The sequence below is a fragment of the Ambystoma mexicanum genome, chromosome 5p, assembly GCF_040938575.1.
Source record: "Ambystoma mexicanum isolate Mex_15411 chromosome 5p, UKY_AmexF1_1, whole genome shotgun sequence".
In the NCBI taxonomy this organism is placed as follows: Eukaryota; Metazoa; Chordata; class Amphibia; order Caudata; family Ambystomatidae; genus Ambystoma; species Ambystoma mexicanum.
Window position 1 is genome coordinate 399784288 of NC_090930.1, and position 23965 is coordinate 399808252.

Below are 23965 nucleotides of genomic sequence, written 5' to 3' on the forward strand. Positions count from 1 at the left end.
TTTGTATTGCATGTTCCAACAGTTGTGAAGGATGAGAGAAATTACATATCAGAAATATATTTATTAACCATGATCAAGTGCCCTGTCTGATCCTAGTAGTGGGTGGTGGCATCACTACCAGGGTTGGCTATTGTCACAAAAGGTGTATGGTGGGGAGGATCCCTTTGGAATCTCCACCCTGCCACATATGAGAGGCTGGGGCTATCCACATAAGGCCATGTCAGGATACTGCCACTTTAATGATCATTATTGTGAAATCTAATTAATTGTAACGCTCACCTGATTCCCGTAGAGGCGCCGGTCTTGACTGGGCGTATACCGTATCTTCAAAGGTGATGTGTAACACACGGCTGGCTCTTTGGGCTGGACCTCTGTGCACTGTATGTCTGACTCGAAGGGTAAGATGTCTGTAGATAGAAAATATAGGATTAAGGAACTGGGTTATTGAATGTCTCTCTCTTCTTCCCTTTCTCTTCTCCTGTAGAACCCCAAAGGTTAACGCTCTCACCTTAGGTAAGTGAACGCCGTGCTCTCCATCTGCCTCGGGGCAGGGTGCTGTAACCAGTTTCTTCACTGGATAAGGGGAGCAGGCCTCTTGACTTCAGAGGACTGCTGTCCGTCGTTTACTGCACGAACGGTAAGTTTCGAGTAATTCTAATGTCTTTAAAGTCTTTAGTAATGATGTTTCTTGTTTTGCAGGGTTCCGGCGATGGCGGATGACGGGCTGAAGTGAGTTGAAGATGGAGCCCGTGTGATGAATAGAAGCGCCTGGAAGCACTTGTTGCCTGCTTCACGATGCGCTCTAACTGTCTTTTTATTTTGCAGGTACAAGTTCGGAGCGGCTGCAGGGTGCCGGAATACCCACTGGGTTAGATGTGGAAAGGAGTAATGGCACGTGAGTATTAAAGTTCCCCAATGTCTTTAAACGCACCTTGTTTTGTCTTTCAGATGCGGGATGCAGCGCCGAAGGCCTCCGGAGCGTGCGAAGAGTTGGTAAGCTTTTGTCTTTCAGATGCCGGAATGCAGTGTGAAGACCTCCGGAGCGCACGAAGAGTAGGTAAGCCTTTGTCTTTCAGATGCCGGAATGCAGCGCGAGGCGTTGGTGACAGCCGATGGACCAGGTAAGTGAAGAGCTGTCACTGAAGACCGTAATGCTAACCTGTTCTTTCTTGTCTTTATAGGTGTTGCTGAAGACTGGATTCAGGATAGTAAGCCCTTTTTCCTTAGGCCCAGGATCAGATGCAGAAGACACAATGAGCGTTCTGCTGCAGAGGATGCAGAATAACGCAAAGCAAGATTCATCCATCGGGTGTGGTTTAAATAGCCTCCTGTAGTGCTTAGGTGTCTCCTTCCACAGCCACGCCTAGGTAAGAAAAGAGTTCCTGCTTTCCAGAAGAGTTCCAGTGTTCTGAATCTAGGGAGTGGCTCCTGCCCCACCCAACAGGAAAAGTAGTTCCAAACAGAAGCGGATCAGAGGCTCAACTGGCAGGCAAGTAAGCAGCATGGTCTGCTGCAGGTAAGTCCACCCAAGCATTATGAGCCCGGCGCTTCCAGCGCTGGGACTGGGCATATTTATGAGCCTGGTGCCACTGGCGCCAGGACTGGGTCCAAAAGGTCCCAATTGGGACTGGTTGGCACTCGGAACCTGGGTTATGGATCTGCTTCCAAGGGAGTTGGGAAAACCCTGACCTTTTGGAAGCAGAGATCATGACAGTACCCCCCCTCAAGGCCCCTCCCAAACCGGGCTTCTCCGGGGGTTTTGGCTTGTCAGGAAATGTTCGGTGAAATCTTTTGATTAGGCGAGGAGCGTGGACATATTCAGCAGGTTCCCAGGATCTCTCTTGGGGGCCGTAGCCTTTCCAGTCAATTAGGTAAAATAGTTTAGATTTGGAGATCTTGGAGTCCAGAATGCTTTTGACTTCAAACTCGAGTTCTCCATCAACTAGGATAGGTTTTGGAGATTTAGTTAGTCGGGTTTGAGGTTGCACGGGTTTTAATAGAGAGACGTGGAAGACCGGATGTATCTTCATGTGCGGGGGCAAGTCCAACTTGACCGCTACTGGGTTTACTATGGTAGTGATGGAATAGGGACCAAGGTATCTTGGGTTGAATGTGCGTGGCCCTTTTAGAGGTAGATATTTGGTGGATAACCAGACTTGATCCCCTACTTGATATTGAAGGGCTTCCTTCCGATGTTGATCTGCTCCTTTCTTGTATTGTTCTTTAGCCCTTTGAAGGTGAGAAACAGCTTCCTTAAAGGCTTGGGTGATTGTAGAATGCAGGTAGTCTACTGCTGGTGTTTCAAGATCTTGAAGGGGATCCAACTCCGAGGTTCGAGGGTGACTGCCGTACAAAAGAAAAAACGGGGTTTTCCCAGTTCCCGCGGGACAGAGTTATTGTAGGCATATTCGGCTATCCAAAGGATGGCTTTCCAAGTTTTTTCAGTTTGTTGCAGCATGCAGCGTAAATACTGTTCCAGAGTTTGATTGGTCCTCTCGGTTTGTCCATCGGTCTGAGGGTGGTGACTGGTCGATAGTCTCACATCAATTTGAGCCGACCGACAGCAACTTCGCCAAAAATGAGAAATAAATTGACTACCTCGATCCGAAATTAGAACCGAAGGAAAACCGTGCAGTCGGACGATGTTTTCGAGAAATTCTCATGCCAGAGTTGCTGCTGTTGGCAAGTCTTTGAGCGGAATGAAATGCGCCATCTTGGAGAATAAGTCCACGATTACTAGAATCGTATTGTATCCGGAGCATGGAGGTAGATCGGTGATGAAGTCCATAGAAAGCGTATGCCAAGGGCGAGGTGGGATGTCAATAGGGCGTAAGAGGCCTGCTGGTCTTTCCTTTTGACTCTTGTTTTGGGCGCATACTCCACAGGACATTATAAAGTCTCTGATATCTTTTTTCCAAGACGGCCACCAGAAGTAGCGCTTGATCTTTTCTGAGGTCTTGGCCATATCGGGATGTCCTTCCATTAAAGAATCGTGATAACAAGAGATTACTTTTTTCTGTAAATCTGTGCTGGGTAGGTATAATCGTTCTTGGAAATACAATAAGTTGTCCTTTACTGCAAAGTCCTTTCCCTGCAGATGCCAATTCTGTATGTCTGCTGGAGTTACAAGTTGCCTGGCTTTATCCTTAACTTCCTCTATGGATTCTGTGGCGATTACACACAGAATTCTTTGTTCGGGAATGATTGGTACAGGTTTAGGGTTGATCAAGTGTTCTTCCACTCCCATCCGAGAAAGGGCATCAGCTTTACCGTTCTTTGTACCAGGTCGATAGGTAATTATGAAGTCAAACTCGGCAAAGAATAATGCCCAACGGAGTTGTCTAGAGGATTGGGCTTTTGCGGTTTTCAAATATTGCAGGTTTCGGTGATCCGTAATCACAGTAACGGTGTGTCGGGCCCCCAGCAGATAATGCCGCCAAGCCTTAAAGGCAGACTTGATAGCCAGAAGTTCCTTGTCAGTAATCGTGTAATTGATTTCAGGAGGCGAGAATTTGCGGGACCAAAATGCCACGGGATGCAACTGATTGGTTACCGGGTCCTTTTGTGATAGAACTGCCCCCATGGCAAGGCTTGAAGCATCAGTTTCCACGATGTAGGGGAGTTCGGGGCGAGGGTGTTTTAAGATTGGTGCAGAGATAAATTTAGTCTTCAAATCCTGGAAAGCTTGTTCCGCCTCGGTAGACCATTCAAAACGTTTGTTTTTCTTTAACAAGGCAGTGATGGGCTGGACTATTCGAGAGAATTCGGGGATAAACCTGCGGTAAAAGTTAGCGAAGCCTAACATGCTTTGCACACCTTTTACGGAGGATGGTGATGGCCATTTGAGGACTGCATCGACCTTCTTTGAATCCATACGCACTCCGCCAGGTGATAATATGAATCCCAAGAATTCAACTTCAGTCACGTTGAAAACACATTTTTCCAACTTAGCGAAAAGTTTGTGTTGACGCAATCTTTCGAGGACCATTTTCACGTGTTTCCGATGTTCAGATTCCGATGAAGAATAAACGAGGATGTCGTCAATGTAAACAACAACACACACGTCTATGAGCTCTCTGAGGACATCGTTCATAAAATATTGAAAGGCGGCCGGGGCATTGCAAAGTCCGAAGGGCATGACCTGATATTCAAATAGCCCATACTTGATGCGGAAGGCCGTCTTCCATTCATCGCCCTCTTTTACTCGTACCAAGTGGTAAGCTCCTCTAAGATCCAGCTTTGTATATATGCATGCTTTTCTGACTTGGTCCAGGAGTTCAGGGATCAAAGGTAACGGATATCTATTCTTAACGGTGATCTGGTTCAGGGAGCGATAATCTATACAAGTTCTAAGGTCTCCTTCCTTTTTTGGAACGAAGAACAAAGCTGAAGAAGCAGGGGACTTGGAAGGACGAATAAACCCATTTGCCAGGTATTGATCCAGGTATTGTCGAAGGTGAAGGTTCTCAGGCTCGGTGAGGGCATAAATTCTACTACAAGGAGGAGTAGATCCAGGTATCAGGTCTATCTGGCAGTCATAAGACCTATGACGAGGTAGAGAGTTAGCCTGATCCTTCCGGAAAACATCTTGGTATTCTAGGTATTCGGGAGGTAACTGGGGAGTCTCTGAAGAAATTGCTGCCAGTGCAACACCAGGTGGAGGGTGACAAGTAGAGACACATTCTGGAAACTGGACCGTTCTTGCTCGCCAATCGATCAGAGGATTGTGTTTCTCTAACCAAGGTATTCCTAGAATAATCTGAAACTGAGGGGCCTTGATCACATCGAACACGATCTTCTCATGGTGTCCATCTTGACTTACTAGCGTCACCTCTTGAGTGGTATGCGTTACTGGCCCGGAGGCTATCTCCGTACCATCCACCGTAGTAATGACGTCCTTTACAGCCTTGGGACAAAGAGTTAGATTCATCCTCAAAACCATTTCATGATCCACATAATTGCCGATGGCACCGCTGTCGACGTAAGCTTCAATTGCATGTAATCGATCCGGATTATCAGGGCTAATGAGGACCATAGGTATCACGAAATGCGAGGTCACGGAACTGGTTTTCACGCTCGGCAAGAGGACCTCTATTCTTGTCGGGCGAGGTTGTTTCCCTGCTCAGAGTTTGTAACTTTGGTAACTGCAGCTCCTACTGCCTTCTTGGCAGGTTTCACCGGACAGTCTCGAAGAAAGTGCCCTGAGTTTCCGCAATAGAGGCATAATTGCAACTGTTTTCTCCTTTCCCGCTCCTTTTGTGTTAGAGGACCTTTCAGACCCCCTATTTGCATGGGTTCCCCGGAGTCTACTCCTTTGGAAGGAGTTGGCGGTTTGGAAAATACTCGAGCATCAAACTTGGAACGATCGGCCTTCCTGTTCTGCAGTCTGTGATCTATTTGAACGACTAAGTCTATATAGTCCGAACAATCTTGTGGGGGATTCACTACTTGGGCTAGCACATCTTTGAGCTCTCCACGTAGACCTCTATAAAACAGCGTAATCCTTTTGTCCTCAGGCCATTGAGTTTCCACTATCAGTCTGTTGAAAGACGCAATATAAGCCAAAAGGTCTTGATTACCTTGTCGCAACGAAAGAAGCTCATTGTCCAAGGCCTGCCCCTGTGAATGTCTTGCGAACAGTTTTTCCTTACTGAGCTGAGAAGCTTGAAAATCATGGAGGACCGGATCATCTTGATTTACTAGAGGGATCGACCAGTCTGCCGCATTGCCACTAAGGTACGAAAGCACGAAAGCTACTTTAGCTTGATCAGTTGGAAAGGCTGCTGGCCGGCATAAGAAATGCAACCGGCACTGATTGATAAATACTGCAAACCTCTTTGGGTCACCAGAAAATCGTTCGGGCGGAGCCAGAGGTACATTCCCAGGTAGGTTGATCTGCATTGGATTCATAGAGGATGTAGAAGGAAGATTTCCCCCAGATGCGGGTAACGGGGTCTGTCCGGCTTGTGACTGTAGCAATTGTCTAGCGAGATCATCTGTTCGCTCCTTGGAAATAAGCAGTTCCCTTCTTAGAGCGTTCGTTTCCTGACGGGCTGCATGCACTTCTGCCCTTAGTTCCCCAAGTAACTGGGCTAGCTGGTCGGTATCCGAGGTTTCCATAGCGCCTGGACGGGAGTTTTGTGGTAGGCTTTGCGTTCTGTAACGCTCACCTGATTCCCGTAGAGGCGCCGGTCTTGACTGGGCGTATACCGTATCTTCAAAGGTGATGTGTAACACACGGCTGGCTCTTTGGGCTGGACCTCTGTGCACTGTATGTCTGACTCGAAGGGTAAGATGTCTGCAGATAGAAAATATGGGATTAAGGAACTGGGTTATTGAATGTCTCTCTCTTCTTCCCTTTCTCTTCTCCTGTAGAACCCCAAAGGTTAACGCTCTCACCTTAGGTAAGTGAACGCCGTGCTCTCCATCTGCCTCGGGGCAGGGTGCTGTAACCAGTTTCTTCACTGGATAAGGGGAGCAGGCCTCTTGACTTCAGAGGACTGCTGTCCGTCGTTTACTGCACGAACGGTAAGTTTCGAGTAATTCTAATGTCTTTGAAAGTCTTTAGTAATGATGTTTCTTGTTTTGCAGGGTTCCGGCGATGGCGGATGATGGGCTGAAGTGAGTTGAAGATGGAGCCCGTGTGATGAATAGAAGCGCCTGGAAGCACGTAAGTAAGCGCTTGTTGCCTGCTTCACGATGCGCTCTAACTGTCTTTTTATTTTGCAGGTACAAGTTCGGAGCGGCTGCAGGGTGCCGGATTACCCACTGGGTTAGATGTGGAAAGGAGTAATGGCACGTGAGTATTAAAGTTCCCCAATGTCTTTAAACGCACCTTGTTTTGTCTTTCAGATGCGGGATGCAGCGCTGAAGGCCTCCGGAGCGTGCAAAGAGTTGGTAAGCTTTTGTCTTTCAGATGCCGGAATGCAGTGTGAAGACCTCCGGAGCGCACGAAGAGTAGGTAAGCCTTTGTCTTTCAGATGCCGGAATGCAGCGCGAGGCGTTGGTGACAGCCGATGGACCAGGTAAGTGAAGAGCTGTCACTGAAGACCGTAATGCTAACCTGTTCTTTCTTGTCTTTATAGGTGTTGCTGAAGACTGGATTCAGGATGGTAAGCCCTTTTTCCTTAGGCCCAGGATCAGATGCAGAAGACACGATGAGCGTTCTGCTGCAGAGGATGCAGAATAACGCAAAGCAAGATTCATCCATCAGGTGTGGTTTAAATAGCCTCCTGTAGTGCTTAGGTGTCTCCTTCCACAGCCACGCCTAGGTAAGAAAAGAGTTCCTGCTTTCCAGAAGAGTTCCAGTGTTCTGAATCTAGGGAGTGGCTCCTGCCCCACCCAACAGGAAAAGTAGTTCCAAACAGAAGAGAATCAGAGGCTCAACTGGCAGGCAAGTAAGCAGCATGGTCTGCTGCAGGTAAGTCCACCCAAGCATTATGAGCCCGGCGCTTCCAGCGCTGGGACTGGGCATATTTATGAGCCTGGTGCCACTGGCGCCAGGACTGGGTCCAAAAGGTCCCAATTGGGACTGGTTGGCACTCAGAACCTGGGTTATGGATCTGCTTCCAAGGGAGTTGGGAAAACCCTGACCTTTTGGAAGCAGAGATCATGACATTAATATCCTCAACCAGTTATCTCATAAACCACCTAAAATTATAGATTCATGAGCACAGATACAATATACCTGTCCGGAAACACTGCTGAGATTGTTGTCACATTTTCCATCATACTTGGGCAGTAGGTACAGCAAGCAGACTTGGGTTCACTGAGGGCATTCACAGTGCAGGCAGGTTAGACACACACAGTAAGCAGACAATGAGGAAGATCTGCCCCAAGCAAGTTTTCCAGTGATAATGCAATCGTGGATGGCAAACCAACTTGATAAAGCATCAACCTGCTGCTGTAACGCCCCACTCAAATTTAAACAATGTAAAGCAATTGTAGTTTCACAACCAAGCAGCCAATCAGCAAACTTCATTGCAGACAATCAATAGATGACAGTTGTTGCAATATTAGAAACCTTATTACTACTTAGGCTATGGTATAGACGGGGGAGGGTCTGTTCAGTTGGTGTGGGTGTTCGGAGAAGGAAACACTGAGCAATGATGGAGGTGAGAGGTGAGGACGGGAGCAAGGGGAGCAGAATTGAATAATACCAATGACCAGAGGGAGGAGGAATGTGGGAATAGGCAAGAAGAAGGAGAAAGAGGAAGACGAGGGAAGAGGCGACTAAGGAGAAGAGAAGGGAGGAGAGAAATTACTGCAGAACACCAACATTATGAGCAAGGACACATGCAGCCTCAAACCGGTCAAAGCAGTAGGAGAGAGAGGTGAATCATGAATCCCAGAGCAATGTGTCTAGAGCAGGTAGAAAACCGAGCACATGACATGCCCTTGAGAAGGTAGAGGTAAAATCATGAGGGGGCATAAATGAGGAAAGTGAAAGGGGCATCTGAGCCACGGAATCAAGAGCTTAGACTAGGGAGGTGGAGAAAGGCTATGGAAGGAGACTGTGGGATATCAGTGTTAACTGTCTGGCAGGTCTCTGGGGCCTTCTGTGGGGCATTTTGTCCCAGAGCCATCGAGCCAGGTACATTTCAAATCCAAGAGACCCTGACTCGTCATTGTATGCAAACCAACGTATAGATAACCAAGAAAGCAAGAAGATCGCAAGAGAAAACCCTCTCCTAGACATTCTGATTGACAGAGGATACTCTGAGAATCAAAATGAGAATTGTTTGAGACAGAACAATTAGAGTCCTTTTTATTTTATGTCAGCTTGATACCTTGTGTGTCCTACTATGAGGATGGAAGCCAGATCAGGGTTTGATGAACTGCCAATGCACTTTTTGTTTTGTTTCTTTAACTTTCTTTTTGGAGTTAACTTTCTTTTTGCAGTGCCCACAGAAGATATTCTGCACTACTTTCAGAGAAAGTGCCACTAAGGGAGAGGGACAAAAAAGTATTGCTTAGCCTTTGAGCAGCTATGGAATTTTGTTCTACAAAGAATTGAGCCTACTGTATATTTCTTTCAAGAGTTCCATATAATTTAAACTCATTTAAAAAATAAAATAGGGACAGAATGTTTTGTTTCTGGCCTATCTTGATCCATGCTCACTTTGCGACGATAGACAACATAATTGTTTGGTGGCAATACAGTATAGTGGCTAAAAATGTAGTGAAGCAAAATATAAGTTGAGAATGAACCTCATGAAGGTATCATAAGCGTGTGCTAATTGTATCTATTTTGATCATTTGCTAAATGGAATGCCAACATTAAAACAAGTAAACATGTAAAATCTTCTCCACATATTGTTTTTGCCCTCAATTTGCTAAATGTTTAAATGATGATGACCATTTACACTTAACAAGTGGCATTTACAATTGAATACTATGGCTCCCAACTGCTTTTTCGCATGGCATTTGTAGGTGTAGTAGTAATGCACATTGGAAATGTATATTGTATTATGTGTCCCACCTCCCAGTGAAATGAAAATGTCCTGGAGTGTACAAGTGAGGCATAGACTGAACAGTCCTTGTTTTCATGCCTCACGTTAACACTCCACGACTTGTAAAATGACATACATAGTGTTTTCTGGAGGCAATAGATTCCATTAATTGCTTTGTATGGGATTGCCAATATTTTGTGAATAGTTGTGATGAGACAATATACTATTGATAATGGAAATTGGTCTATTGATCATTTTTATTTATAGAATCTTTTTATTTGGAATTCTTATGCTTGAATCCTGGCCAAAAAATGTAGCTTTTAAGTTGGGTTTAGGCAATATTGGTGGATGTGGGGCATTTAGTGGTAGTGAGGGGTCTCAGGGGGTCTCCCTCAATTTCTATTAAATGAATGTGAGCAAAACAATTTGATAAAAAAGCAATAATTCAATAGATAACAACAATCATACTTACAACCATGATAACACTTAGATTTTGTTGTTGGCAAGGAAATACATTCAGTGGTTATGCTGTGTGTGCCAAGGTTATGTGATAGACAAGAGACTAATTGGGGAGGAAATGTTTGAGATGCAGCGGATGCTACCAAATATTTGTGACCAAGACATAATTCCTTTCCCCAAGAAAAAGTGTTACAATTGTTTGGAAGCAGACAAGAACTGGATGTGCCATTTTCTTCTGAGAGATGGGATACAATAATGTTGGCAAAGATGTGTGTTGTCCCACAAATAGGTCTTAGAACTGTTTCTATGCAGGTCAGTACATTTAACGGTTGTAAGAAGTGTGCCAGTGTTTTGCTACTCATGATAGAAAGAATGAGTTGTGAAGGAAAATCCCTTATATTGTTTTGGGCAGCAGTGTATTTTCCGTTGCTGTACTGCATGTGTCAATAATTTGCATCAAACCGGTTGCAAAAATGTGTGATGAAAAGAACAGTTAGCTAAAAAGAAAATGTTCAAAGTAGAATGAAAGCAGGATAGTACATTCAAAGTTTGTGATCGCCAAGCAAAAGTACTAACACGTTGGATCAAACAACATACAAGCTGATTAGAAAATGTCCTAGAATTGTTTAGAAGCAAAGTAGTACATTCAGTGGATGTACTGGATGAGCCTGGGAGAAAATAATAGTTGTGAAGAATTAGTCTAAATAGTGTAAATAGTGTTTTAAAATGAATATGACAGTGTCCATTGATAAGACAGTATAAGGGTTGCAAATAAAAAGACTTATGGGGTCATTTTGCACCATGTGGATTGCACAATGAAAGTGTAAAAGCAAGGTGTATTGCTTTTATACTTCCATTTTGTGCTTGATTTTTAAGGATGGTAAAGTATCTCTTGGTAAGTTCAGCAAGGATGTCTTTAGCACTTTAACAGAGACGATGAAAACATTGTCCTCCCCAAACAATGATTCCCCAAGAGTACTGGAAATTTATGCATACAACACTGTCTCAGGAATGTCGAAGAGTATCTCCTCAACGTAATTTAGGATTATTGTAAGAATGGGGAATACAAGGGCCTCTTCCGTTCAGCAATTTATTGATAAAGATTTCCTGGTATACTGCCCTACCAGTAACCTGTTTCACAATGTCTTTTCTCCTTTTACATATTTTGGCTGGATTATCTGGTGTACTCTGCTGCCCGGCATCCCCCCCCTCTCGACTTGAAAATCTCTGCCCAAAGACTTGCTGTCTGATGTAACACTTCCACTAGTTCTTCTTAGACTGCTTTCTCTTCTGAGTTTGATAAACCCCTGGTGTACTCTGCTGACAGGTATCTCCCCCAAAAGGTCCTCTGGGTTTGGAAGATCCATTGGTGTACTCTCTCACCAGGTGTCACCCCTTATCAAAAGGCTCACTCCCTGATGTAATACCTTTACCAGGTCTTCTCACAATCTTTCAATGTTCTTTTTTTCTCGAGTATAACACCGTTCTTACTTCTTCACTGTTTTAGTCTACACGGCTTCATTAACTACTTGTTCCAACTTCCCCATACTGTTATCCCTTATTTGGAGGCTTGTTCAAGTTATGCTCTTCAACTTCATTACTACTGTTCATTGGCTTGTGACAATGCTTGTTCCAATCTTCCCCATATTGACCTTTCATATATGGAGAGTTATACTGATCTTGCCTTTCGATTACTTCACTAGTAATTTTCATTTGCTTTCCATGATGTTTACTCCAACTTTCCCTCATATTGAGACTTGTGTAAACTTAATCTTTCAATGTTACTTGACAGACATTCAAAACTTCTTAGTAATTGCTGGTATGCCTGTCGGTATGTCCCGGGCCTCCCAGCATCCATTTCCCTTTTGCTACAAAAGCACATCATTTTTAAATGTCCTGCACAGCTGACTGGCATCCCAATAACTTGTCTACACATTCAGCTTGGTGTGCTTCTTGCTCCACATAACCTCCAATCTCCTCTTCCTTGCCCCACGACTATAGTTGTCCTGTGATTTTGGATCCATTGTAGATTGAGTATTTGTAAAGTTACAATGCTTTGAATTTACATTCAGGTCTACATGGTTTGGAAGATTTGTTTGGAAGAGACATTTTCATTTTAAGGATGTGTTAAATGAAAGCAACATTTCTACCACTCTTAAGGAACTGTTGTTTGTACTGAACACTTTATACCTGAAACAATTCAGAGGAAGGGAACTGTTCCTTTGATCAAAGGATTATTCTGTTGGATTTAAATATTTGTTTTTTGTACTTATTTTTTTTAAACAGAGGCAATTTGTTGTTCATTTTTAGTGTGAGGTCAGATACATTTTGGACACAAGGACATTTTGCTTAGGTTGGACGACGAGACACAGACTGTTCCCTAGTTTTGATTTCATAGGTAGGGAATCTCTCATTTGGATATGGATAGAAAGACCTTTACCCACACCTTTTTATTTTAATAAAATGTCTAATGGTGAGCACATTACAACTTTGTGTCCATCTCTCATTTCTGACCCCTCACACGGGACAAAATCCTAGTTGCAAAAATGAGGCTTTAAACTTTTGGTGGAAGAACAAATACATCTTCTAGGTGTACTGTAAGTGCTAAGGTTGTGTGATGGATGAGAGAAAATATTAGTTGGGGAGAAAAAGAACACTTGGACATACCAATTGAAATTCAGTACGTGTAGCTTAGTTTGCTAAATGTTTGTGGTGAGATGAAATTGCAGGTCTGAAGAAAGAAAGTTTTTTTTCGGGATTAGAGACTGTATTCAGTGGCTGTACTATGTGTTCTATGCACTACTTTTAGTGAATAAATGTGATTGTTGTCACACAATTTTTCAGCACTGCAATCATACCTGTATGATGAATGCTCTGTAAAACCTGATTCTTCGGCCATTTTAAACCCTGCCTGCCGCTACATTTTTACCATGAACTGAAATCTAAAGATTTTCATGTTAGCTAGTCATTCATTTAAAAAAATAAAATCTCCACGTGTGTGGGGAAGCTCAAAAGACTGGGTTGCTTTAATTATGTAAATGCAAGCATTTAATTGAACAGTGTACTGTTTTCTAACAGGTTTGTCTTCAAGATAATAGTTTGGTATTGTAGATTTACAGCTCTTAGATAAGATGATCAGGGCATTTTATTACATGCATAACAACCTTGCCAATGTCTCTCTCCTCGTTTCTGCTTGTTAACATCTAATGAAGGTCTTTGAGATTTCTGAAATATAATGTTTTTTTCCCTCGACGCATCATATTCTCAGTTAGTCCAATAAAAGGTATCAACACTCAAAATGTAGAGATTAAATTATAATTTAGATGGAAACCTTTTGATTAACCCTGAAGTTCACATATCGGGTAAGAGCCCTTGTCATAATATGTTGTATTCACAGTCCTCAAGTAATTTTTCACCTATTAAGAGACATAACAGCAAACTTTCAAATGGTTGAATATGGAACTGTTTGACTTGCCACATGCTGCTATCTCCCTAGTGGTGGTGATTGGTCAAGATCCAGTGTTGAGCAATGGAAAAGTTAAAAGCAAATTTCATCTGATATATAAAGCTAGCCAATAGCTAAAGACTCTTCAAGCTTTGGCCAGAATACAGAAACTTTGCACCGGTCCAAGTGCACAACTGCACAGTATTTGTACTAGGGCAACGTTTGCCCTATTTTTAAAAACACTGGGAAAGATTTGAAAACCCTTGCACCATGACAAGTGCAGTTTGGTATGTTATAAGCACAGGGCAAAAATTGCTCTAGTCTAAAAAACACACCTTTGCACTGCATTTTTACACCAGGGCAAAGTTTGCCCTAGTGCTAATATGGAATGCAACTTTTTTAGGCATGGGCAATTATTGCCCTGGTGCTTATACCATACCACACCGCATTTGCTTATCATGATGTTTACTCCAACTTTCTCTCATATTGAGACTTGCGTAAACTTAATCTTTAAATGTTACTTGACAGACATTCAAAACTTTTTAGTAATTGCTGGTATGCCTGTCGGTATGCCCCGGGCCTCCCAACATCCAGGGCAGATGCATGGGTTTTTCTCTGCATCCCCAACCTTTGGCATACTGCTGCCGTAATGTTTGAATGCTGGGGAAACATTCCATGCTCTGCAGACACTTCTCTGGTCTTCCCGCTGGCTTCCCTCGTTGGTGGAATGATGGCTCTGCAGTGTGAATGCACTTTTGTCAGCCTTCTCCTCATTGCCAGCTCCTTTGCAGCTCCTGCTGCGCTTCTGCTATGTCGCTCCTGCTCTCTATCCACTCCGGTAGAAAGAGATTGCCCCCTTAAGCATAGCCTGCCCAAGCGTTTCTGTCTCTGGTTCTGCTTCCCACTGAGCCAGCTCTGCCTCTCTCCTCTCCTTCTGTTTCCCTTTTCCTACAAAAGCACATCATTTTTAAATGTCCTGCACAGCTGACTGGCATCCCAATAACTTGTCTGCACATTCAGCTTGGTGTGCTTCTTGCTCCACATAACCTCCAATCTCCTCTTCCTTGCCCCACGACTATAGTTGTCCTGTGATTTGGGATCTATTGTAGATTGAGGCTTTCTAAAGTTACAATGCTTTGAATTTACATTCAGGTCAAAATGGTTTGGAAGATTTGTTTGGTAGAGACATTTTCATCTTAAGGATGTGTTAAATGAAAGCAACATTTCTACCACTCTTAAGGATCTATTGTTTGTACTGAACACTTTATACCTGAAACAATTCAGAGGAAGGGAACCTTTCCCTTGATCAAAGGATTGTTCTGTTGGATTTAAATATTTGTTGTCTGCACTTATTTTTTTTAAACAGAGGCAATTTGTTGTTCATTTTTAGTGTGAGGGTCAGATACATTTTGGACACAAGAACATTTTGCTTAAGTTGGACGACGAGACACAGACTGTTCCCTAGTTTTGATTTCATAGGTACAGAATCTCTCATTTGGATATGGATAGAAAGACCTTTACCCAAACCTTTTTATTTTAATTAAATGTCTAATGGTTAGCACATTACAACTTTGTGTCCATCTCTCATTTCTGACCCCTCACATGGGACAAACTCCTAGTTGCAAAAACGATGCTTTAAAACTTTTGGTGGCAGAACAAATACATCTTCTAGGTGTACTGTAAGTGCTAAGGTTGTGTGATGGATGAGAGAAAATATTAGTTGGGGAGAAAAAGAACACTTGGACGTACCAATTGAAATTCAGTAAGTGTAGCTTAGTTTGCTAAATGTTTGTGGTGAGACGAAATTGCAGGTCTGAAGAAAGAACTTTTTTTTCGGGATTAGAGACTGTATTCAGTGGCTGTACTATGTGTTCTATGCACTACTTTTAGTGAATAAATATGATTGTTGTCACTGAATTTGTCAGCACTGCAATCATACCTGTATGATGAATGCTCTGTAAAACCTGATTCTTCTGCCATTTTAAACCCTGCCTGCCGCTGCATTTTTAACATGAACAGAACTCTAAAGGTTTTCATGTTAGCTAGTCATTCATTTAAAAAAAAAATCTCCACGTGTGTGGGGAAACTCAAAAGACTGGGTTGCTTTAATTATGTAAATGCAAGCATTTAATTGAACAGCGTACTGTTTTCTAACTGGTTTGTCTTCAAGATAATAGTTTGGTATTGTAGATGTACAGCTCTTAGATAAGATGATCAGGGCATTTTATTACATGCATAACAACCTTGCCAATGTCTCTCTCCTCGCTTGTGCTTGTTAACATCTAATGAAGGTCTTTGAGATTTCTGAAATGTAATGTTTTTTCCCTCCACATCATATTCTTAGTTAGTCCAATAAAAGTTATCAAAACTCAAAATGTAGAGATTAGATTATAATTTAGATGGAAACCTTTTGATTAACCCTGAAGTTCACATATCGGGTAAGAGCCCTTGTCATAATATGTTGCATTCACAGGCCTCAAGTAATTTTTCACCTATAAAGAGCCATAACCAGCAAACTTTCAAATGGTCGAATGTGGAACTGTTTGACTTGCCACATGCTGCCATCTCCCTAGTGGTGGTGATTTCTCAAGATCCAGTGTTGAGCAATGGAAAAGTTAAAATCAAATTTCATCTGATATATAAAGTTATACAATAGCTAAAGACTATTCAAGCTTTCGCCAGAATACAGAAACTTTGCACCAGTCCAAGTGCACAATTGCACAGTATTTGTACTAGGGCAACGTTTGCCCTATTTTTAAAAACACTGGGAAATATTTGAAAACCCTTGCACCATGACAAGTGCAGTTTGGTATGTTATAAGCACAGGGCAAACATTGCTCTAGTCAAAGAAACACACCTTTGCACTGCATTTTTACACCAGGGGAAAGTTTGCCCTAGTGCTAACATGGAATGCAACTTTTTGCACTGGTGCTTATACCATACCACACTGCACTTGTCATGGTGAAATGGTTTTTGAACATGCCCCAGGGTTTTTAAAAGTAGGACAAACTTTTCCCTAGTGCTAATACCATGCAACTTTGCACTTGCACCCATGCAATGTTTCTGTAATCTGTCCCCAGGTCTCCCAATTGATCCAACCCTGGACTTGATGGCCAGACAAGTTCCATGATCTAAGAACATTTCATCAAAAGACTGTGTGGTAGTTTATTTTAGAAATACATTAGATGTGTGGCACTTGTTGAACACTGACCTATTTAGAATTAAAGTAGACCAGAAAGCCTTCTTATTGCTGCTATCATATTTTTATCATAGGATGACGAGGTAAGATTTAAAGAATAATGGACAAGCGGGAAAATAATTGACAAGGGGCAATTGTGTCCCATATTTGACAAACTTTAACTTGAATCTGTTTTGCATCTCTGGATGATCTTGAAAGAATGAACTCTGACAAGGTGTCTATTCTTATTTCTGGAAACATCACTGTATCTGCTGTCAATGAGAAACATTTTGATGAAATTATTGCTAATAACTCATATTTTTTAATAGAAAAATCTTCATTAAGAGAGGTATAGTGTTTGTGATCGGAGAATGTTAGGGAGATGTATTATTTGTATGCTTTATCCCCTCTCTAGTGAAACCACCAGCATGTTTTGCTGGACTTCTGGAACTTTTTCTTTAATCCTGAATGAGTGGAGCCTTTTTCCACTCATTCATCCTTATGGGCTCTCTCTTTTGGAACTCTGTTCTTTGTTTTTTACTGTTTTATGGAGTCCACTTTCCTCCATATCTCTTGTAAGGCATATGTATTTTTACTATTGCAGCACACAGCTGCTTTTGTGCAATGTTGCTGGGGACCCCTTGGGTGGTCATTTGAGATTTATTTCTATATCCTAGAGTAACAACAGTTGTTAAGGTTAGAGAGATACTTAGAATCTTTCCTAAAGTGTTATAGTCTGAGAGATTGGCACACACCACCTCATGTTCTCTCTGCTCCTGTGATTTAAATCACATAGACAACCTTCTAGTTATGGCTGGTTGCAGTGGACATGTTCTACCAACTATTCTGTGAATTATCTACCGTAGGCTATGTCCATAGCCCTGGTTAGGCACAATAGGGCCACCAAAGCACTAACTTGGTGGCTTCATTTCTTTTGTCACCATTTCTAGTGTGTTTTTTCGTTGTCAGCCTTTCTTCTACCATCCTGGCTGAGAGGGGGAGGCCTGTGTGTGTGTTTTGCCTTTGGTTTGGAACCCTTGGGTGTCCCTGCCTATGCTCCAGTGTGTCTGGGCAGGCAGGAAGTGGTGGAAGAGTTTTTCACTCTCCTGCCCTTTGTCTGTCGGATTAGAGAGCCACCCCCCCCGTTCTGTACATTTCTGAGAGATATTGCAGAGGCGTGATATGATGTGGCATTTATAACGCGCATAAAGACAAGTGTTTCAAGGCGTGAAAACTGAGTGTGTGCTGGAACCACTGGAAACTGAAGTAACCAAAGAAGAAGATGACCAGAGACGCCTGCAGATCCTTTGCAACTACTGAAGTGACCTTTGCTGTCCGAACCCTGTGTTCTGTGCGACAGAGGAATTCCGAAGAAGATGACTCCTTTCCTTTTAACTGGTGGGAAACCAGTCTCAAGACGTACTTTAATCTGAGCCATCTCCAGGGACGTCCATTCACAAAAATGTCAAGGGTAGCGGAAAGGGACATGACACGACCCTTGACCTCCAATGACACCACAGGAAGTGATATCATTTAACCAAATCTCGAAGTGACATCACATGAAGTGATGGAACACAACCTTTCACCCATTTACAAAACAGGTAGTGGCCTCACATAACTGTTTCTAAGTAGACTTAAAAAAATATGATTACAGTATAACCGTATGTACCATTAATATCAGCGCGAATAGTCATATTACCAAATTACTGTGAATGCAAGCAGACGTCTGTAGGGGAGGAGTGGTCCAAAAGACCCTCCTTGCCTGCATCCCCTCCCCAGGTGAGGGCCATGGCTCATTGGGCGTCCCCTCAGACCACCCGGGCCCAGGTGGTGGAGGGTTCACCTGCTGATGACATTGCCCACACGTATTGAATTTAGCTAGGCCCAGAAACCATTTTGTCTATCAAAGATGGTGTGAGCTCAGCGCACTGTAGCACGGCCCCCACCCTCGGAGAGTTTCAATTATCCCTGTCGCCACAGCACCCTGGCAGATCCGCTGTGAGCCCGTTTCCAAGACGGACATGAACTAGCATAAGATACTAATACTGTAACATTTCACCGTCCACAGTGTATCACTGCTCCCAGCATGACCCGGTCAGCGAGGCCTGGGTGATGGGGAGATCTGTAGAATGGTCATCCGATGAAAGCAGAAAAACACCCAAATACGAATGTCAAAAACTACTTTTAATACGTGTATCCTTTCCATAAAACTACTTCTACTAAAGAAACCTGTAAAATTGTGTAAGGATTGTAAGAAACGCATGTTTACATGACACCAGCTATGGAGAACCCACACCCCTGCAGGGGTGTGCAAATGATAAAAGCATCCCGGGGTAGTATTCTCTATATGTATCATTGAAAACCATACACCCCGCGATCCCGCGCCATAACTGAACTAATGCTGCTAGAGTACACAAGAAGACGAATGTAACCATGCAGAGGGCTCATGTGAAGGATGTGCGAGAATGCACTTGTCATGCGTGTATGTCTAAGCCCCTTATGTGCCGCCACCGTCACATACAGTGGCGGGTCATTTTCTATGTACTCCACCAACCTCAATACTACCTCACTTACTGCAAATGTATATGCATATAACCAAATACTGTAATTGTTAAAACATAGTGTACGAATAAGGTGTTCAGACTGGATATAATTGAGACACATCCAACAAAGTGAAATGTATGTTTTCAAGTGATTCAGACAAATATTATAAAGGGTTCAAATAATTGTGATGTTTTCACCTCTAAAAGCCGGCAACACACGAGGAAGATACCTTTGTGAATATGTGCAAGGCCATTCCCCCTCCCACCCTGCGAAGACTGCCAAATATGAGAGCAGAGGCCCGCGCCGCGCTGCTCCACCTCCCCCAACCACACTGGAGCCGCTTCAAAGATTTGTAGCCCCCTCTGCAGCATCCAAGGCCGCGGCCCGCCACCTGCATTATTTACAGCACAGCAGTAAACCTCTGCCTGAACACACACTTCCAAAGGCGCCCCCTCGTAAACCCCACAACCCACCGGATCATCTTAGACTTATGGCCCTGTGCAATCAGGACACCCAATACTGTGGCAACACACAGCGGCACATTTATAACTACATCTAACAAGACAGGGAGGCATGCACCGCCCGTCCCATGCCCTGAAGCTTAGCCCCTCAACCTATGGCTCCGGTCAACAGGACACTGGTAACCTTGCCCATGACGAATGACCATCAGACCCCTCACAAGGTGCATTCCTCCTGTGTTGCATTAACCTGTAGAATAACCTATTGGAAGATTTACTAAAGAAGATAATATTGTAATGACTGAATGACTGCGGTGTGCATGGCCTAGGGCAAATAAGTCAGGAAACGACATTCATCTCTGACACTGGCCGCGATGGCATAACAACACCGCCCGGATGAACTCAGCCAACCTGCCAGGCCCAGCCCAACCCACGAGGCTGACCAGTGACGTCTTCCAGCCAAAGCCAACCGCATCGCAGCAGCACCTATAGTTAGTCATTGCCACCCAATCCCATCGAACTTGTGCCCCCTATAGTATGTAGGTTCTTATGACGTTTTTTGTAAATATATACGCCTGTCTTTGCTATTGTCAGACAGAGCGCTCTCGGAGTTTGCAGAGTTCTTTGCATGCCCTATTCTGATTGATAAACTCCCATTTAAGCTCACCCGCACTCTTTCTTGGCTTTATTCCCGACTTGGGGGAGTCCGTCATTGTCTCTCATTGCGGGGAGGATCGTGCTGGTTGGGGACGCTTGTCTTCAGTGGTGACCCCGAAAGCGTGATTATTACTATTATTATTTTTTCCCGACCTAACATTATCGTCCCCTTTTGGCACGAGAATCTCCGGTCGAAAAGGGATACGCACGGTGAGCCGGCTCCGGGAGGCTGCCCGCCAACGGCGACCGGTACACTAAGAAGTGCGCACTCAAAAGAGAGAGGGTACGGGATCCCAGTTGAAAAATCCCCTTTGAGTACCGCTCACCGGAGCCGGGGCTGACTGTTGAGCGGACGGCAACACTGCCTGGACGGACCCAGTTTCGGAGACTATCGGTTCAAGACGGGCACGTGAGTATTGAGTGCGAGCGATCGTAAAGGGAGTGGGGGAAGAAGTCTAGGACAGAGAACGAAGAGGGGTAGAAAAGGGGGTACGCAGATCTACTAAGGATCATCCTAAAATTTCTTTGCTTTTTCTTTGCATATGGCCATTAGGATCAAGAGGTGAATAAGAGATAAAAGTGACGGGAACCTAGCTCCGAAAGGGGTGGAAGGCGGCACCGCATAGTGCTATCTTGACTAGTACTGGGAATATATGAAGAAGTGGATTATAAGATAAAAGTGTCTGGCAAAGGGGGACACGGAGAATATATTAGTGACTGCTATTTCTTCCTTTTTTTCTTTTCTTTCGGGTTGGGGGGAAAATTAAAGTGAGATCAGTACAAAATGTTAGGGAGAAAGTAAAAGAGAGAGAGTCTTACTAGAAGAGGGAAGAGCAGACCAATATATATATATACGTATCCATATATCTGAATAAGACGGACAGGGACAGCCGGCTAGGGAGGAAAGGGAGGGCAGCTTGAATTGTGAATAGAGTGTTACAGAGAGGTGTGTGCACCTCGTATGCGTCAGAAGACAATTTGGTGCTGTGGGTGTGTAAAGTGGTTATAAATGTATAGTAATTGCATGGTCATGGTAAGTGTGGCCGGATAAAGCTTCTTGAAGGAAAAAATGACAAGGTGAAGTGAGTGTGTACCTTTTTGATTTCCGGGTTAATATTGTCAAAATCACTGATGGTTTGCTCTTGTATGTGCCCCCCCCAAAGAGAATAGAATAGAGACTGTGTACAGCCAGTTTTGTATTGCGCAGGCAGGGGGAAGAGCACAAAGGAGCCCATTATTGAATGTGAAGAAGAAAACGAAACCCATATTGGTAATAGGTTTACATTGTAATTGTGGACACACAGAGACACACAAATACTAGGAAAACGCAAAGATGGGGGCCGAAACACCCTTATCACATATGTGTAAGAACCTACCAGGGTACGCGGAGCGAATTAAGAAATATCATGACCAATGGATAACAGAGCTGAAAGGAGAGGGGTTACCCCAGATATGGCCCGAGGGGGGGTCCTTTGATAAAAGTGTTCTGGATATGGTGGCCACATGCATTTGTTTGAAATACAAGGGGAAGCAGTTGCACAATAGGAGGGAAATATTAGATCTCTGGAGGTTATTTGAAGAGATACCACCGCCTAAAGCACCAGCATTAAATCCTGACCTCCCATCCACCACTGACAATCCACTGATGATACAGAAAGATGCTAAAGAATCGTCAAATGTAGCGCCAGCGATAGAGGTAATAAGCTTGTACCCGATATTAAACAAGCCTGTGCCCGCAGAAGGGTATAGTGACCCCACTTATGTGCCTCCCCCGACAACTACTACACCCCACCGGCCAATGGCACCCCCGCCATATGAAAGTACAAGGGAGCGAGCCCAGGCAAGTACACAAAGGGTGGACATAGAAAAGCTAACAGATGATTTACAATCCAGACTCTCAATAGCGAAAGATGAGCTCTCAAGGATAAAAGACATATGTGAACAGACAGCACTTAATGCAGCAAGATCAGGGCGCACGTCTAGAGCGCCGAGTGAGAATAGAATACTCGAAGACGGGTGGAAAAAAGGTGAGATACTGTTCAGAATTGAGGAAGAACCAACACGAATAATTGAAGTAGGGGCACGAGAGGGAGGTATTGATAATGAAGAAAGGCCTATAGGGGACAGAGAGGAACTACTATGTGACATAAGGGACGATTTAGAGGAAAGCGACAGGTTGAGCATGGCAATGGGAGGGGGAAGTGAAGGGGTGGATGGTACATGTTCAATGAGAACACTGGATGATGAGTGGACGGGGCGATTAAGGAACAGGGTGGGGAAAATGGCATCACTGGGAACACCAGCAGCCAAAACGGGTGTAGATGCAACGACAAAAGGAAGGCTACAGCTCCCATTGATACATAGGGGAGGAGGGAGGCCGAATTATATCCCATGGGCTCAGATGGATAAAGCCAATTTATTAAAGCTATTGCCCCCGTTATCGGGAGGGGCAAGTAAGTGGATATACGCCTTCGAGAAACACACTGCCGGGGTACCCCTAGCAATAGGAGATGTGAAGAGCTTGCTTGTATCAGCAGTGGGGGATCAGGCTGATAGAGTATGGGTCAAGGGCGGTTTCCCGGGAGTAACATTAGACTGCGACCGCCATGACGGGGCCTCCTTTAACACAGTGCGTGCAAGGGTGTGGGATGCCTTGAAAAGAAACGTTTCCAGATACGCCAGACTTACAGTCAGTAATGCAGTGTACAATGAATGACGGGGAGGAGGCTATGGATTACATTTTTCGGGTCCAAGAGATGTGGAGAGCAGAAATGGGCACGCCCTGGTATCAATCGACTTCTTTATTTTACTTCATTATAAAAAGAGGGCTCCCAAAGGAGGTGCAAAAGGCGCTTGACAAAATAGCGGGCATTGAAGCGAAGGGATGGCCTGAGATCCAGAGCATAATAGTACACCATTGTAAGTGAATAAAGGAAAGGGAGAAGGAGGTGGCGCAGAGGAGATTGGCATACGAAGCAAAACTAGTGCAGACAAAGTTGGTGAAGGTCGCAACGGCTGTAGCCGCACTCCCCCACGGCAGGGAGGGAGATGAGGAGGAGGAGGGGCTGATAGCAATACAAGGAAGGATGGCAACTAATTGGGCTGGAGCAGGACAGCGGCAGTGGAACGAGCAGGAGCAAGGCAGAGGTCTGCAGTGGCAAGAGTGGACCCCTCGAGGGGGACGAGGTGGGTACAGAGGCCGAAGAGGAGGTGGACCAGGGTACGGGGGAATGGGAGGAAATGGATGGCAGGGCCCTAGAGGTGCACAAGGGAGTTGCTGGAACTGTGGAAGATGGGGGCATTATTCTAGGGAATGCAGAGCCAGACCCAATAATGGGTTCCAAGAGGTAGAACAGTATGGCCATCCCCACCCGGGGAGCCCATATGGTCTTCCAATGGGACAACAACAACCGAGAAACGTAGGCCAAGGTAATAATGAGCAACATCCGGGGCACCAGTATAGAACACAGAACCACCCACAAAACAATGACAATATGCAGTACACGCCAGGCAACCCTTTTGCGACAACGGCAAATGGGGCCCCCGCACCAGCACCCTATAGCGGCGTATCAGTAGTTTCAGGGAGTGTCTTCAATCAAGGGGGGGCGATGAGACACCCCGCATAGGACAGCCCACAGAGAACACTTGCGTGTCCAGTTCTATCTACCACCTACGATGCAGCAGAGGAACCATATTTAGGGGCGCAGATAGGAGACAAGCAGTTCATATTCATGGTGGATTCGGGAGCGGAGAAATCATGTATCAGGGAGGG